Raw genomic sequence first — 17,386 nt, forward strand, 5'->3', positions numbered from 1 at the left:
AGACTATCGTTTTTCTAAGTCGGGCTTATTTTTAAAAATTATTAACATGTGTGTTTATCCACACAGTTTGCCCTGCACAGCTAAGAGCAATTCATGGATGAACATATTCTTATAGTTCAATTAACTTGCAACTCATGCACAAGAGTTAATAGATTCCTATAAATCTTCAGCTAATTTATCCTTCCTGTCATCTGAATAAATAGTATGACTCATTTCTGGAGAAATGCAGTGCCTTCTGCTCTCTGTTTCCATGTCGCCTCAGGTTATACTGCAGTGCCTGTTTGCCCCTGTCACTGGAAGGAAAAGAGATATTTGCTTTTGTATAAAGAAGAACACAGGGTCTTTCTCTTTACGTTAGATTTATTTTCCTGCTAAATGGATTATTTCGGCCAGGGTAAGTCTAGTGAGAACCAGAATAGCACTCAGTTCATTGATCTTTAGTTAGTTTAAAGAAGGAGGGAACGGAAATTCAGAAATGAAGGAGGCAATTCTCCATTCCATGCATAGAGATTCCAAGAACTGGAGGTGAAGAGGACGCAGCTGCATTTCTTAACTTTTGAATGAAAAGCAATTATGCCAACAGCCTTCATTTTAGATTGCCAGCATGGGCCTGTGTCATACCCATCCTGACACTCCCCAACCGAAGATTTTAAAGGCCTCCTGTCTTTGTCATTGAGACACCTGTCACCAAGTACACTGAATCAGCATCTCTAGATGCTGGGAAATACATATTCAACATGAATCTATGTAAGAGGCAACAGTAGGGAGGCTGGAATTCTTCAGAATCCTGGAAGAAAAAAAAATGAAAGAAAAATTTAAGCCTAAAAAAGAAGCTGAAGTTGTGAAGAAATTTTCCACCCCATAACATATATTTCTGATTCCATTTTGACTTGTTTGTCATTGAAAGAAGTTAACCCTCACATCAAGATAACAAAGTAAATTTCTACAAAAAATGTTTTAAGTGTATTAGCAGCAAATATTACTGGAAGAAAGTCTTAGGGAAAAATACAGTTTTCTACATGAGATCTGTAAAATGAAGAGCCATTTGGGCATATTATTACAAGGAAAAATATTTCTAAAGAATTTATTTTTAAGATAGCATAATAATAAGGATGAAATAATCAACCAGCCACATATTCTATTCTTTAAGAAGCATGGTAAAGAAAAAGAAACAGTGATGTTTCAGAGTGCTGGAAAAATTTGGGTCCTCTCTACATGTTAAAACTCATTTTAAAATACATTTATTATTCATTTTTACCCTCTTCATCTTTGCCCTCCTGCTTAGGATCACATCTATGAGTCAATTGCAAAAGCAGCACTCATTTACCGCTTACTCAAGTATATCAAGATATTCAATTTATGATTTCTGAATTCAAAAGGGAGACATCCCCCAGAACTCCAAGTGACACTCAAAAGAACTCAAAATTTTATAGTTCATCAGCTTAGATATCTTTCTGAAGAAAGGCTTATGATTTCTTTATACTGTATTAGCTATTTGATGGTACTTTTACAAGAATGTATTCAACATTGAAAATTAATAATTTTATACAACCAATGGGGCAACAAAATCAAAATTATTATTTAATACTAACCCTTGCAAGAAGTGCTAAATCAAACCTCCTAAAACATATGATTTTATGAATTATTAAAATTAGAAATATAGTAGTACATGCATGCTCCAATTGTAGCCTATTTTATCTTGACAAATCACGACCAGCCAAAATATCAAAAAATAAATTTTCAGTTTAAAGAATATTAAAGCAGCCACCCAAAAGGTACATATTTCCAAATATATAAATATCAGTTCTAACAAATCTTGATATCAAATGATAACAAAATTACAGTATTAGATCAGAATTCCAGATAAACCAATGAATTAGAGAGGACATGGAATCCATTTATTTATGTAGCAAAATAAAGAGGGGAAAAATTAGGTGTAAAAGAATTTTTGACAGCAAGTACTTGCCAATCTGTCTTCAGGTTAAAACTAATAATATTTTATCATGTTGAATTCAATTTTCATCCATTTCCTTCTGGCTATAACAACAGTCTATTTATTAACTGACTAAAACACCTGTTGGCCCTCATTTGTTCTACTTTTTCAACAGAATCTATTTAGTTGACGATATTAATTTGATTAATGTCCAGTCACCAACCTATGAGACCATAGACCTAATGCTCTCTGATATTAAACACTCAGCTTTGCATTTCTTTTTGACTAAGCCTTTGAAACCAGCGCTTTCCAGCAAGTAGTGGAATTAGCCAAATGGAGTATTATTTTTCTCTTCCCTGTCTTATCCTAGTAGATAAAAGTTGGCACACAAGAGAACATCTGTGCATCCTTCTTCTCAAGGCAACACCAAGGACATTCCGACTGCTATCTTGACTTGTATTTAATGACCAGCTGAAATACTTACAAACAATATATGTAGTTCAAACAATATACTGACTGAGAATTAACCATTAAAACTTTAGCTCTCCCTGAGTAGGTAGTTAATGAATTGGAAGTCAAGAAATTACCATGCTAGGTGATAAAAACAACATAAGGCTTTCCAAAGAATCCTATAAGGTAGGCATTATAAACTCATTATCTAGGTAACAAAATTAAAGATCAGAAAATCTTCAGCAAATGCATAGCATTGGCATGATTAAAACCCAGGACAGTTGAAAACCCAGTTTTTCCACCATACTAATCATCATGTTTGCTCAATTTTTTTTTTTTTTTGAGGAAGATTAGCCCTGAGCCAACATCCATTACCAATCTTCCTCTTTTTGCTGAGGAAGATTGGCCCTGAGCTAACATCTGTGCCCATCTTCCTCTACTTTATATGTGGGACACAGCATGGCTTGACAAGTGGTGCATAGATCTGCACTCAGGATCCGAACCTGTGAATCCAGGGTTGCAGAAGCAGAGTGCGTGAACTTAACTTCTGTGCCATGGGGCCAGCCTCCATATTTGCTCAATTTTTAATTTTACTGTTTTGATATTAAAACAATATTCTTCTCGTATACCTTGAAAATTATCATCATAACACAAAATTGTCTTTTAAAAATAGTCTAAAATTTTATTTTTAGCTTGTGGTAGGCAAAATAATGGTACTCCCAAAGATATCCAGATCCTAATACCCAAAACCTGTGAATTATTGCCTTACATGGCAAAAGAAACTTTGCCTTTGCAGGTGTGATTAGCTTAAGGACACTGAGATGGGAAGACTATCTTGGATTATTCAGCTCAGCCCAAGGTAATCATAAGGGTCCTTAAAAGAGGGAAACAGGAATGTCAGAGCAGGAGAGAGATCCAAAGATGCTACACTGCTGGCTTTGAAGGTGGAGGAATGGGGTCAGGAGCCGAGGAAGGTAGCCGGACTCTAGAAACTGGAAAAAGCAAGGAAACGGTTTCTTCCCTAGAGCCTCCCAGAGGAATGCAGCTCTGCTGATCCTTTTATTTTAGGCCAGTAAGATTCTTGTCAGACTTCTGACCCCCAGAACTGCCAGGTGATAAACTTGCATTGTTTTCAGTCACTACATTTTTGGTAATTTCTTACAGCAGCAATAGGAAATAAAGTGGTATACAAAGGGCCTTCAGGTGGTCTTGGCCGTGATGAAGCCACCATAAGCATCATAAGGGGCATCAACACTCGCACTGAGGATAGGAGAGACCCTGAGCCATCTTGTTTGGCTCTCTATGCAGCATTTATTTGCCTCTCCACTCTATGCCACAGAGGCCATTTTGTGCTGTATTATAATACCATCCCCAGGACATACTACAAATTGGAATTAGCTGTGTGTCGATTATTTAACAAAAGCTTCGGCTCTCCGTATCCGCTTAGATACAATTAATGAGCCAAAAGAGACCAATAATCAGTTTTAACTGCTGGGCCTTCAGATCGGAGCAACTTTCTGCTTTCTTGCTTTGGAAAGGTCATCATAATTCTATTTTAAAATCCTAAAGATCACAAAACATTTAAAACGCTTCCTTGAAAATTCTGAAAGCTCCCAAGCCCAGTCAGGTCAATAAAGAATGATCATTTAATATTTGTTAAGTGCCCACAGTCTGGAAAATATCATAGCAGACAAAGAAAAAGAGACAAACACACTAAAAAATTATAAGCACTTCTTTGAAAGAAAATAACCCTCACCTGCAGGTCTTGGGAGGAGATAATGCTGGTTGATCAGAAGTAATGACCCTGTAAATTGATTACAAACAATAAGCCACGATGAAAAAGCCACAGTAATCTCTGTTCCTGGTTAAAATGGCGAGGTCTGTAATTAGACTACAGGAGTAAAAGACCTGAACTCTCCTCTGATCATTTGTAGAGAAAGATCAGTGTAACATGATATGTACTTTAGTAATAGCCTTTCAAATTTTGTGAAAATATTTTTCTCATCCTCTGTCCTTGTGGATAATCTCCGTATAATTTTGAACAAAGCATTGTGCTACATGTTATACGAGATACAATAATATTAATAATTGTATTATTATTATTGTATTTTAATTGTAATCGTATTAATAAATGTACTAACATAAGGCCTTCTCTCAAGGAAAGCACCACCTAGTGGAAGAGAGAAAAATGCCTACATGTGCAAAAGCTCTTATTCCCTCACAGCGCTTGGCAGAACATTGCCTGATTTTAAAAGACCTTAATACAAGACTAATTGTGTAATTACAGTACAAGGCAGAATGTGGTAAAGATTAAATTAGAGGTACAAACAAAACATGATATATTGAAAGTTTCCCAACATCTGAAGAACTATTAGTTTGTATAATTGCCATTTGCTAAATTATAAAGCCAAGCTTGGCATTATATAACTTGCCTAAGGTCAAAAACCTTCTTAAATGGAAACAAAAGTGAAGGAATTTCTAAAAGTTAATGAACTTTTGGCTTGACTTTAAAGGAACCCCATATAGAAGTGTGACAGGAATTTGCAGTCCCCCCTCCTTCGTATCAGAGGAGAGTCTGAATCCCAGGAATTAATTTGAGACTCATGCCATTCCCCATCCAACAGAGAAAGCAACCATTAAAAGTTACTGTGGGTCTTTGTGCCGATGCCAGACCCCAAGTGTTCCATTGTGCAGACCCACCAGCAGCGCACAGCATTGCTAATAAAAGAAATATTCTTTCCTTAATAGAGATTTAGATTATATTGTATTTAAGGGGGAAAAGTTTGTGTTTCTAAGATGAGTTTTCTTAATATTTCCTCTAATAGTGAGAACATCAGCGTGAAAGGAGAAAAGGAACATAAAATGGAAAGAGTCACTTAAACCCTATTTCATGGGCCTGGGGCCTGTGAGCCTGGGAAGTTGCAAACATACACACCCACCTAAGGGAAGCCGGCCACCCCACCCCCCCCCCCCCCCCCCCCCCGACTGTAGGGCTCAGGAATGAGAGGCGGTAAGTTCACCCTGTCGGGAAGTTAGCATTTTCAAGAGGGAGATGAGGTCAAATTTCCGAAAGAGAAACTTGAAGGGGCAGATAAAGAACATCAACAACAGACCTGAGGTCGGGGAAGCAGAGAGTCATCCTGGCAGTGTCCTCCTGATTAAGATGTATCTGTAAAGATTGTGGAAATAAGTAAAGGACACCTCATTGAAAATGGAGTTGGGAGGCCTGAAGAGGAGCTCTCACACACGTACCACTCGTTGCAGCCGCACAACCAGCAGGAAGAAGGAAGATAAGAATTATTTTGACAAGGGAGAACATTAACCACGTGGGAATTTTATCTCCTGCTTTTAAGAAAAAAAAGGAAGATCCCTCCCAACCCCAGTAACAGCGCCCTGACCACCGCGTGCAGCCAAGGAGGAACGGCCACCAGCTCCAGCTCTTCTTCTTCTCCAATGAGCTGTCGTCCAAACGCAACTCTCCCCAATTTCCTTCTAAAACTTAGTAAAATCTGACCTGCTCTTTGTCTCTTCGGGCTTGCCTGTCTTTCACCATAGCTTGTATATCCTGAATTCCGATTCCTCTGCCATTCCCAAATAAAGCCATTTGGCTGGCAAAATAACTGGCTGTTTTATTTTTAAGCTTGGTGAGTGTATGTGAACCCAGACAGCAGGTTCAAAGGGAAGTCTCAATCGACTAGATCTTTCATTTTTTCTCTTCCGTGTTGTAATTTCCATATGAAAGTTCTCTGACTCATATGCCCGCAGTTGGGTGTATTAGTCTTCTGAAGGCTGAATGTCAGGTGTAAAAAATAGAGAATATCGCTCCATTCATTTACTCCAAGGCCCAATCAAGGAAGAGCTGTTAGTCCCCTCAGTGATCCTTACAATACAATAGTGGTACAAGTGATAATCAATAACACCAAAAGGCAGCCCAAAGAGCATCAGCAGAGAGACCCATTACCACAGAGGAACATATGCAGAGGACGTATGAAGAGACACTTAAGCTTAAACTTCTAAATATGTAGCAGATTAGGAGAAGCACTCACTGAGAAGGAAAGAGAAGGCACATGAAGCCTCTGGTTTATATAAATTTATATCCACAGTAGGCTAACGTTTTGAAATAGTAATCCAAAGGGATTATTTCTGTTCTCAGAAACACCTTTTACTGTGGCCCTTCCCATAGTTAAAATTGGACGTGAGGCTCAGATTTATTGACTTAGAGGAGAGCCAAACTAGTAAGATAAACTCTCAAAGCCTAGATTTTTGACTGTCAAAATGTGTTATTAACATCAAAATAGAGATACTAGTTTTAACAGCACAAACATTTGGTTGCAAGAATCAGTTTTCTTATTGAAAGAATGTTTTCTTGGGTTCTGAATGGTTCAAAGACTAAACTTTATACCATAATGGAGGAAATAAATATTAATATGATTCAGTTTTCCTGCCCAAAAGGATATAAGTTCAAACAGATTGGAAGAGAGGGAGTGTGGAGGTGAAGAAAGCAGTAGTAACGTGTGCCTTTCATGGATCTTGAGACGTCTCACCGCTAAACCAAGCCAGTAAAGTGGGGAAGGGGATTATGGTGTGCTTTCAGTGATCTCATTCTTTTTATCGTATTGCTAAGGTAAAACTATCCCTTTTGCTTCAGTTTACAATTTCTCATTCTTTGGTAATAGCATCCTTTTGATTATGCTTGCTTTCATCTCATGATCAATTTTCTGGATAGCCCATTCAATGTTCAAACACATGTGAGAGTAAGGTACATCAATAACTAAGGGGAAAGCAGTTGCTCTGTTGTATCATAACGTCTGTACCCACATGAACACACATTTCCTGACGCTTATTTTTCACACAATATTGAGGCTATAGTGAAAACATTGCAACCCAAATGGGTTATAAAGTTATCGAGTTTCTCCATTTCTTTACTGCTTTTCTTTCTTTTAAGAGCAAAAAATTTCACCTTTCAGGTTTTGGGAAACACTAAAAGAAGCAGAGCTGTCTACTCTTTCTTCTAAGTCACCCTGCTTTTTAGGAGGAATTCAAATGGAGCCAACAGGAAACACGAATGAAACTGGCTTAAACAATAAGTGAGATCCATTGGCTTTCCTGCTTGGAAGATCTAAAATATGAGGAGAGGAGGGGCAGGGAGGTGTCTCAAAAGTGATCTTATCAAGAACTCGCTTTCTTTCAGAAGACATAGTCAGTTTAGCCCCAGAAATCTTGAGCAAACCTCTTCTCGTGTTTCATTAGCACAAATTGAATCATATGCTCACTCCTATGCCTAAGGGATGGGATTATAAGAAACGGCTTATGTTTGAGGATTTGGAAAAAAAGAAGTTCTCAAAGAAGTTTGAAATGGACCAAAATTGAAGTAAAAAGAAAACCATTTATGTTTATGTCTCAGACCATAAATTAAGGAATGACATGACAGAGGAAGGCCAACACTATTGAATTCTGCTGAGGTCAAGATAAGGACATAAAAGTGACCACTGAATTTGGTTACCATGACAAGAGCAACGTGAGTATAGAAGAGGGAAGAAAGCTTGGAGGATGCAGAAGAAAATGAAAAGTTGGTTCAAAAACATATATAAACAATTATTTTGAGAAATTTTTAAATGGAAGGGAGCAGAGAAATTATATAGCAGCAGGCACAGAACATGGAATCAAAACAGATGGAGTTTTTGGTAAGGTGAGAGATAATGTATTACAAAATATACATAGGCTGTGGAGAATTATCCAATAAAGCGGGAGAAGTCAATGATACAGAAGATAAATGATATATTTGTAGAATGAAAGTTATTGAGAAGGCAATAGTCTTGGAGTGTTAGGATCCTTGTTCTGGAAAACCACACCCTTTACCACATGGTTAGTTGAAAATAACTAGATTACATTGATCTCTGTTAAATCACGATTCCTGAAATATCTGATTTTTACAATTAAATTTGTACATTTCAGTTGATGTTGAATAGTTTTCCTCTTGCCCTATAACTGATATGAAGGATTGAAAGCTAAGAACAAAGGGGCATCAAGTACCTAAAATTCTAAACTAAAGCACAAACAATTGGGGGCCAGACACCTTGACTGCTGCCAAACTCACTTTACTACCTACACCATTAACCTGCACTACCCTATCCCTTCCCCTCAGATAAACCGAATACTAGGGAGGAGAGAGAGAGGAGAATCTCCTTGGTCTTGAGACTTTATCCTAGTGAGACAGGACTGTGGCTTCCTATACTCACAAGGGGAGCCCTACAAGCAAAGAGCTCTTTACCTTCCCATTAATAGGGTAATTGCCCAAAAAAAGACCTGGTTTATACCTCGAGCCCCTTTTATTCTCAAAAGTGACCTGATTTTGACAATGCAATATTTGGCCACCCTGCCCAACAGCCAAGTGAAGATTAACTCTTTCCAGAATGATTGGCATTGCATTTCTGCAAGAAAGTCAGTTTATGCCATGAGCTCACTAATCTTCTGGAGCCTATACAAGCTGGCAGAAAAGAGAACTGCACGGAAAAGACAATGTGAAGAGACAGGAACAATGGAATAGCTGGCATTTCCATGGTTTGAGGTGGTGAGAATGCAGCTGATTTCTATGAGTCAAGTAGTGAGAGAAGGTACCTATGTTTCAGTCATCTCCCTGGTCCCCCCACCACACCCCTCTCTGCTGGCCACAGAGAGCAGAGAGCTGCGAACAGGGAGCTTTTGGAGGTGGAGGGAAGAAGGGAAAGGTGGTTGGAAGAATTAGAGCCAGTAAATCTCCTGCCTCTGGGATGGTGAGATGGGAAGGAATATCTCATGGCTCCCAAAGAGTCAGGCTTGTAACTGGAAGAGCAGCATTTGATTCCTGCCAGACAGAGGGCATCACAGCTGGCCATCATTATGTACATAAGCACGCACAGCAGTGAAAATGTACTAGTGAGGTTAAAAGATTATTGCCTGTTTCTGCAATGCCTTCTCCCGCCACTATCAATGAAGTAAACAGATCCAGAAAGAAGGGAAAAGGGGTGAAGTCGTGGAAATGCAACGCTCCATGGTCAGCACTGGGAGGAAAGAAGGTGATGAAATCAGAGATTTAAAGACAACAAGGCTAGATTGCAGTTTTTAACAACAGAAAGTGACGGGACAGCTATGGGATCTCCGAAGATGTCATTATGGGTCGGAAAAAGGATAATCAATGAAGCATGGTTGAAGGCGATGATGGGGGGTGGAACTATTTTGGGTTTGTATACCGCCAAGTCAAGACTGTCCAATAAATTTATTTGTTTAAAACCTTACCTTCTCTTTCACCCACCCCTCTTAGTCATTTCATTATTGCAAGCCGAGTTTAGGGTTTTGGTGTGTCTGTAATTTGTTTCATAAGATCTTTTTTTAATGGTGGTTTATCTTACTCACGAGATAAAAGAGTAGTTGGTGATGAATTCTGAACTCTAAATACCTAATTTCCCTTTCTAGAGTATAATATTTTCAAACACCCAAAGCAATAATATCTCACCCAGAATGTAGAAACGTGAAAGGCTGATCCATTAGGAACCAGCCTTTCCGTCTTGCCCTGCAGTGCACTAAATAAATGCAGAGGTTTCAACTCTTATCCATTTTAATTCTCAGATACAGAAGGGCAAGTCAGGGAGGTAACTAGCTTCTATAGATCTCTCCAAGAAAAACTGAAATGATCAACTTCAGGCAGCTAATCTAACACTGGATCAAAAGCCCTCAGGGAAATATTTGTGTTTTACTAGTTTACTCAGAGAAACAGCTCTAGGGATCTGCAGATATCCTCTGTGATTTTGACTGAAGGAAACACTGATGCCAGAGCTGAAGCTGGTGATTTAATCATAGAAGCAATTCAGCCTTTAGCAATCCTATCTCCTAAGAAATCAATAGCTACACTTTCCGTTCTATTAAAGGATTTTTTTAACTTCTCCACCTGACCAAGATATTAATTTGTATATGTTCCATTGTCTGCCTTTCTGGTTGATACCTTAAGATGTTGAAAGATGAATTCAATGATTCAGTTTGAAACGCTTTCCCCAAAAGAGTTCCTCTGTCATCATCATTATTTTAACTACTTATTGATTCACATACCATTTTTCAAACACTGGAGTGCTTTAAAAAATTATCTCCAATATCCAAAGATAACATTTCCGATCAGTCTTCCAAACAGAATCTCCCAATCAGTTGAAGGTGCTACAAAATAGCCTTCAGAAACAGGAATTCTGAAGAATTCTCTGTTCAGAAACAGAGATTTCCATTATTTTTTTTTTAATGGACCAATAAAAATCCAAAAGAAGAGCTAAAGAAATTGCAGCATCAAGGAAGATCATGGCCTATGGTAATGCCAAGGGCTTGTGAAATCTAGTACCGTCTACATTGAAGTTCTCAAAACTTCCACATGATGGAGCTCTTCACAATATACGCATATACAGAGGCTGTGGTTTTCCATCACTTAAGAAAAACATGGCTTCCTCCTCTGATTTTCTTGAATGATTTTTACCTACGTTGACATTTCATTCTACCTTGTAATAAGTGGTTAAATTAGTTTACTATTTGGATATATGTGGGTTTCATTAAATCACGGGGTATACTGAACAATAGGGGTGAACTGAAAAGAGCATTAGAAGGGGAGCCCGGAGTCATGGATTCCTTCTTGAGGACTCACCGTCTAACTACGTGTCCTTGCTCAGTCACCTAGATGTTTTTCATCTCATTCTCTCTTTTAAAAAGGTTACATCCTAGAGATAATGACTTTCAAACTCTAAAAGTTTCATCTCTAAAATGTTAAGATTATCGGATACCCATAAATCTTATACACTGCTCTTAAAGCTAAGCATTCTCTTTGGAAAAGCTCAATAAATACTTGATTTCTCTCTTGTTGACAATATTTATAATTACATCTTCTAGAAAATATGTTTTATTATATTACAATCAATGTTCAAACTGATTTATTAGAGGAAATAGGCCGATGTTTATATCAATTTGGCCTCTGGACTTTGGAGATAGAGACCAACACAGTCTTACTCACAGGGTATGATAATTAGTTTATCTTTATTAAACATTAGACTGAAAATAGAATGAAGATATTTCTAATTTCAGCAGGAGGACTGTTTAGTAAAACTGATCAGAGTGTGTGTATTAGAGGTTTTCTAGTCCTCTAGATATTACCAGCTACCAAACAAAGACCATGTGTTCTGTTTCCATGTGTGACCTATCTTGGTAATATAGAAATGTATATCCATCCACAAAGACTTATTGAGTTCCTACTGTGTGTCGACCACTGTTCTACTTATTGAGGATATAGTAACAAAGAAAATATACCAAACAAAATCATTTTCTAAACAAGAATATATACATAGAGAGACAGACAGACAAACAGACAGAGATAGGGAGGGAAGGAGAAGAAGAGAGGGAGATTAGAGCTAAGAAGTTGTATGTGCTTACAGTAGAAGTCTTATTAGAAGAACAATTTCTCTCCATATCCTAGTTCAACCTTGCTTTCAGTATACTTAAGAATGAAAGGAACACGTGCATTTAAAATCCAAAGGTGTGAGAACAAATACTCCAGTAGAATTACTTGTGTCTGCTTCTGCTAAACTCTTGGTACAACACACTTTAAAGGGTGCTTGGTCATCAGTTCTGAGTACAGATTGGTACTTGACATCCTTAGCACTTACTCTGATGTCATTGTGTTTGCTTATTTGTTAAAGGTCAAATAAGGTAAATCTAGAAATATGTTCTCATTTTTCAAATGCTTAGATTTTGATGATCTTTTTCCTCCATTTTTTCTAAATAATGTCTCATTTAAGTGCAAGGTTACAAAATATTTAAGTCACAGACTTTTTTCCTCATAATGTTTGAATTGTACGGTTTCATCAGTCTGCAACTTAAATCTCTGTTGTTAGTCATTTTTCCTCTTAATTTAGTCTTCCATTAGGAAGTAATAATAAATCATGGAGGCTGTTTGTAGCTGGAGAAAGAAGTAAATATTTCCTGAGCTCAAGATATTAACAGTGCCCCTCCTTGTTTCTAACTCTAAGAATATAAATTTCTATACTTTCACATATATTTTTAAACTATAACTGCTTGTGTCAGGCACTGAGCTCATTTCTGGGAATATGATGGCTGAAATATGGCCCTTGCTGAGATCACATTTAACAGGGAGAAACAAAACACGTAGGCAAAAAAAGTAGGATGCAAAGTGATTGATTAAGCTCTGTGCCAAATAATAGAGGATCATGGCAAGGAAAAAGATTATTTATGAATAAAGGGGTTTCAAAACCTTCACAGGAAGACATGATCTTTGCCTCTTTAAGAATAAGTAGCAGGTCACCCGGAAGGAAAGAGGTAGAGGTCAATATAAGCAAATTTATAAGGATTTTTAAACATATAGGTAATTATGAATGGTCCGATATGGTTAGAGATTAAACTTTAAGTGAAGACTAAATGTAATTATTTTCACAAACAATTTTTTTTATAAATAGAGACAAGTTACTTGATGACTAATCATTCAGTGTATCACCTTTTCAGGACCTTAGTCTTATACAAAGATCTTGACTAGTTGACCATTTTTAGAAGACACCTCGACCCTGTAATGTGGTCAGTACACCTAAACATCATCTACTGGCACTACACTGCTTTCTTTTTCAAAACTCTGGATCCTTTGTCTACTGAGATTAAAAACATATTTGCCTCTACGTCAAGGTTGTCAATCGTTTTTTCTGTAAAAACTTTTATTATATTCAAATTTAGAGGAAAAGTCACTTAGATCAAGACGTTTTATCAATATTTTTGGCATAAAACACTGATATTTAGGTTTATTGATCCAATTCATGTGTGTTTTCTGTTATCCAACCCCCCAAAGTTTTATATTAATTTATTTTCTTCAAAGTGCTTTGGTATTTTCTGCCACTTTCTCAGGGAAGTAAAAAGAAAGGAGAAGGCAACATGAGGGAGAGAATTGAAAACAAGGTCTTATGATGGAAAAGAAGAGGTTTTATTTCTATGTTTAATAGATCTCTAAAGTTTCCAAAAAATTCCCACAATCTATCTCCTAAGACAGATCAAGGAGGCATTATAAGAAACCTATAGCAGAAAGAAAATGTCAAGGAAACATCACAGACATAAAACAGATTTTTTCCATGAACAAATCGTTGCTAGGACATATTTTCTATAAATGTCCAGCACCTGCCTTATACAGGTGCTCTTGACAAATACTTCAGGCACAGAAATTCTAGAATGTTAAAAATCTGATTTTTTATATCTTTTCATACAAGCGAATTCTAAGTTCAAGTTAAAACACTAATAAAATATATATCCTTAATTTTTGCTTTTGTCATTTGAAAATGGGGACTTTAAATGTTAATACAAATGGTTTTATAAATAGGCAATGCTTTGGAAACCACAAATTCTAAAGTTTTTAATGCAAAAGATGTCAGCACTCAAAGATTCTAAAATACGTCATTTACTCTTATTTCTGTTATATGGCTTTATGATACTCGTTTTAAGTAGCTAGAGACTGTTACTCTAAATTGAGTTTCTCAGAAAGAGATTTTTTAGCCATAATAACAACAAAGTTATTGCTAAACAGAAAGGATTTATTTGCCAAGTTTGCTTGCAAAAGTCAATCATGCCTGCAGAGGAACTTGATTAATGGTGCATAATCTACAGATGTTATGGAAGCATTGTAAGTGAGAATGTTAATTATCTAACTTTTTAGAAGAAAGATAAGAGTTTAACCTTTAGAAAAAGAAAGACAGGACTAAATAACTCATGGGAATTAATAATGGGATAGTGAGCTTTTTATATTCACAATGGCAACTGAAATCCATCCCAGGTGACAACTGACAGTGAGACATGAACATCAGTTTTTACCAAGGCTGACACATGAAGTGCTGGCAGCCCCTTCCGCTTCCACCTGAATAAGAGTCTATATCTCTAAAGCGCTCGAAAATACCAGTGTGCGCACCAGAGATTTATTGCTATAGGTTACTCGAAGACAACTGAAACTCTAATAAACACTCAAGAATTACCCAGCTACCAAGCTCTAACTTTTCACGCTATTCTGTACTACAGCTGTTTATGACGAATCACAGCTTACCCATGATCTAATGTATGTTATTTGATAGCTACTTTCTCTGTTTGCTTGTTCCTTGTTTGGGGAGGGTAAACACTGATCTTTTTTTAAGTAAAAGCTCATTGAAATGTTTATGTGTACCAATGCTCAGATTCTCCTTTCTGCCTGAAGTCAAAGTCAATATAAAACAAAGAACTGCAGAAGTCATTTAGCTTAATCATGTGAATGATGAAAGGCAAGAAAGATTTTACCAATATATAACATTTCTTATGAAACCTAGACACGTTAGGTGACAGCCCTTTTGAATTGCGATGCAAGGCCGGCAACATTAGACATTCAGACAATAGGCTGCTAAAAATGCTTCCTCAGTGTTCTTTAAGGGGACCGTCATCTTCTTCTGCTGGTTTGAATTTTGGTGTTCTTCAGACATTTTTGCCCTCAACCTTTTTCTCTCTTGCTCCGTATGTTACCAAGGTAATCCGATTCTTGCCAAGCTTTCGACTACCACAGACACGCTGATGCCTTCCAAGCTAACAGCTCCAGATGAGCTTTCTCAGTTGCATTCCAGGAGAGCATATCCAATTGCATACCGTACACTGCAGGTGTGCATCCCACGCTACAAAACTATACCTCACATAAATGAGCTTTCTTTATATTTCAAGAATTGAACTTCATTTGTATTTGAGAACCCATTTCACCCAATAATGAAAACTTCATTTCAATCAGTTGAAGGAGCAATCTGCCTTCTCCCTCGACTTGCTCTTCAATTCTGAGGACATTGCGGGGTTTGAGAACAATCTGTTTACATATGCACTTTGCCATTTGCTGAGATGTCCCTGTTCCCAGTTTGGGCTTTACTCATCAACCCACAGAAATCTGGGCCACAATCTCCTCTTTCCTGACTTCATTGAATTCAGCCCACTTTCAGCCATGGATGAGCCATTCTAGGGCACATGGAAAATATTCACGTGATCCCAAATCACTCAGGGTTGTGGGCACGTCTGCACAGCCATCTCCGGCCAGTCTATCTAGACACACCAGGAGAAGATTTTTTCTGCTCCTGCCCTTGCTTGTTGTGAGAGAATGCTGTAATTTGCCAAATCATGTCTCTGGAGTTGAGGAAGAGAGGTCACTTTCTGGAGCCCATAACATTTTCTCTAGCCTAGGAAGGGGAAGAGATTTGCAGAAAGGGAATATTTTTATCTGTTTTCAAAATTCTTTTTTTCTTCAAAATTTTTCTCTATGGGAAGGCCTAGGCTTATGGAAGTTAAACCTAAGAATTAACTCTTTTGATGTGCTTTATATTGATCATCTCTTCTCTTGTGGCAGCGTAGACAGAATACCCTAGCTGCCTGGGCCAGGGGAATACCAACTGAATCCAAGAGAAGGGATTAAAACATCATTTACATCTCAATATGTTATCCCACCTCATCATTCTCTTCCTCTATATCTTCCACAAATGGTATATACTCAATAAATCTAAAAGTCATAACCATCCACCCAAGTCTACCCACTTCCTGTGTGCATATCTCAGTAAATGGCATGGTTATCAATCTAGTAACCCCCTAAAAAAGCACCTATGCTATCCAAGAGTCCACTGTATCCCTCAGTGTCTAGGTGGTAACACTGTCCTATTAATTCAAATGTTAGACTAGCTCTCAAATCAATTCCTTCTGGATAGAGTATTAGTTTATGCCCTCATCATTTTCTGCCTAGACTATTGCAATAGCTCCAAACTGATCTAGCCTCCCGCCCCAGATTTGTTCTCAACACTGAAAAAAACATCTTCTCTAAAATATTATACCAAACAATGGTAAATATTTACTCTTTGTCTGAAACTTCACTCTCCTCTGTCTCCATCTTGTTAATCCCTACCTGTCTCATAAGAATCATCAAGCCTTGTGACTCTGAGAAGCTTTGCCAGATTTACCATCACCCCCACCCCCTTGCCCTTCTTCAAATACTTCGTGATGTAATTTTTGGTTATTTGTCTCTCTGTCAACACTTTAATGTGACAAGTAAGGCATAGACCATGTGAAAATGAGTGTGTTTGTATTCTAAGTGCCTAACACAGTGCTGAGAATATAGTACATCAGAAGCATCAAACTGAAGTGATATCCGACCTCCCCAGTCAATGGGACTTGCCTGGTGGTTCTAAATCTCACTTCTCTTGCTCCATCCCCAAATTCAGTTCTTCCTCAAAGCCTTGATCTTGTGACTGTGAGTGTTCTTATCCTACGGAACATCTCGTATGACTCCTCGTTTTATTCCTCTGGATGGAGGCATGTAAAAGTAATCAAAATTTGTAAAGAAAAGGCATTTATCAATGCTATAGAAAACAAAAATGTTTGCAGGAAAATAATTAAGTATCCCATATGGATTAGTAGTGAACAGCATTTACATAGTCATGATGATGTAAACATGGTATGTTAATCATCCAAAATGACAGTAAAACTACCAGGGATAGAAAAGTGCGTGGGGAAGCAAGCAGCTGAAAGTCAAAAGATAGTGTCTAAAAGTGAAAAGTCAGGAAGGAGAATATAAGCACATTATTTGGAAATATGGAGGAATGTACAGGGCTGTGGAGGAACAGAGGAGGGGCCTGGAACAATCTGGTGGGAATCTAGAGAGTCTAATGGTTTTTCAACAGACATTCAACAATTCTGCTTCACCGACCCTCACCTCCACTTCTGCATGTCTCCAGTGCTAGCCAACTCCTGAGCCTTTTAGTAATTCTCTAATTAAATCGAATTGATTGTCAGCCCTCCCACTGTGTAGGATTCAGCTTCCTTGGTTCTGCTTTGTCTGTTACCACTTGTCCTGCTGGTTTCCAGCCTCAAAAACTTTTTCTGCTGGATCTGCTATTGCCTCCTCTGCAATTTCCTTTGTCCTAGTTGGTTTATGCCTTTATATATAGATTTACTAAACTTTTAGTG

General features: G+C 37.7%; 1 long non-coding RNA gene across 1 annotated transcript in view; it reads right to left on the bottom strand.

Moving 5' to 3' along the window:
- Nucleotides 1-351: 351 nt before the first annotated feature.
- Nucleotides 352-17,386, bottom strand: part of LOC106848013 (uncharacterized) — a 122,879-nt gene continuing 105,844 nt past the window's right edge. Inside the window, exons 5-7 of the long non-coding RNA XR_001402298.3 lie at nt 5,497-5,552; nt 4,140-4,187; nt 352-787 (exon numbers count right to left, since the gene is read on the bottom strand). This is a non-coding gene — a long non-coding RNA (uncharacterized lncRNA). The remainder of the gene's footprint in view (nt 788-4,139; nt 4,188-5,496; nt 5,553-17,386) is intronic.

This window comes from Equus asinus, chromosome 18 (assembly GCF_041296235.1).
Source record: "Equus asinus isolate D_3611 breed Donkey chromosome 18, EquAss-T2T_v2, whole genome shotgun sequence".
Taxonomy (NCBI): Eukaryota; Metazoa; Chordata; class Mammalia; order Perissodactyla; family Equidae; genus Equus; species Equus asinus.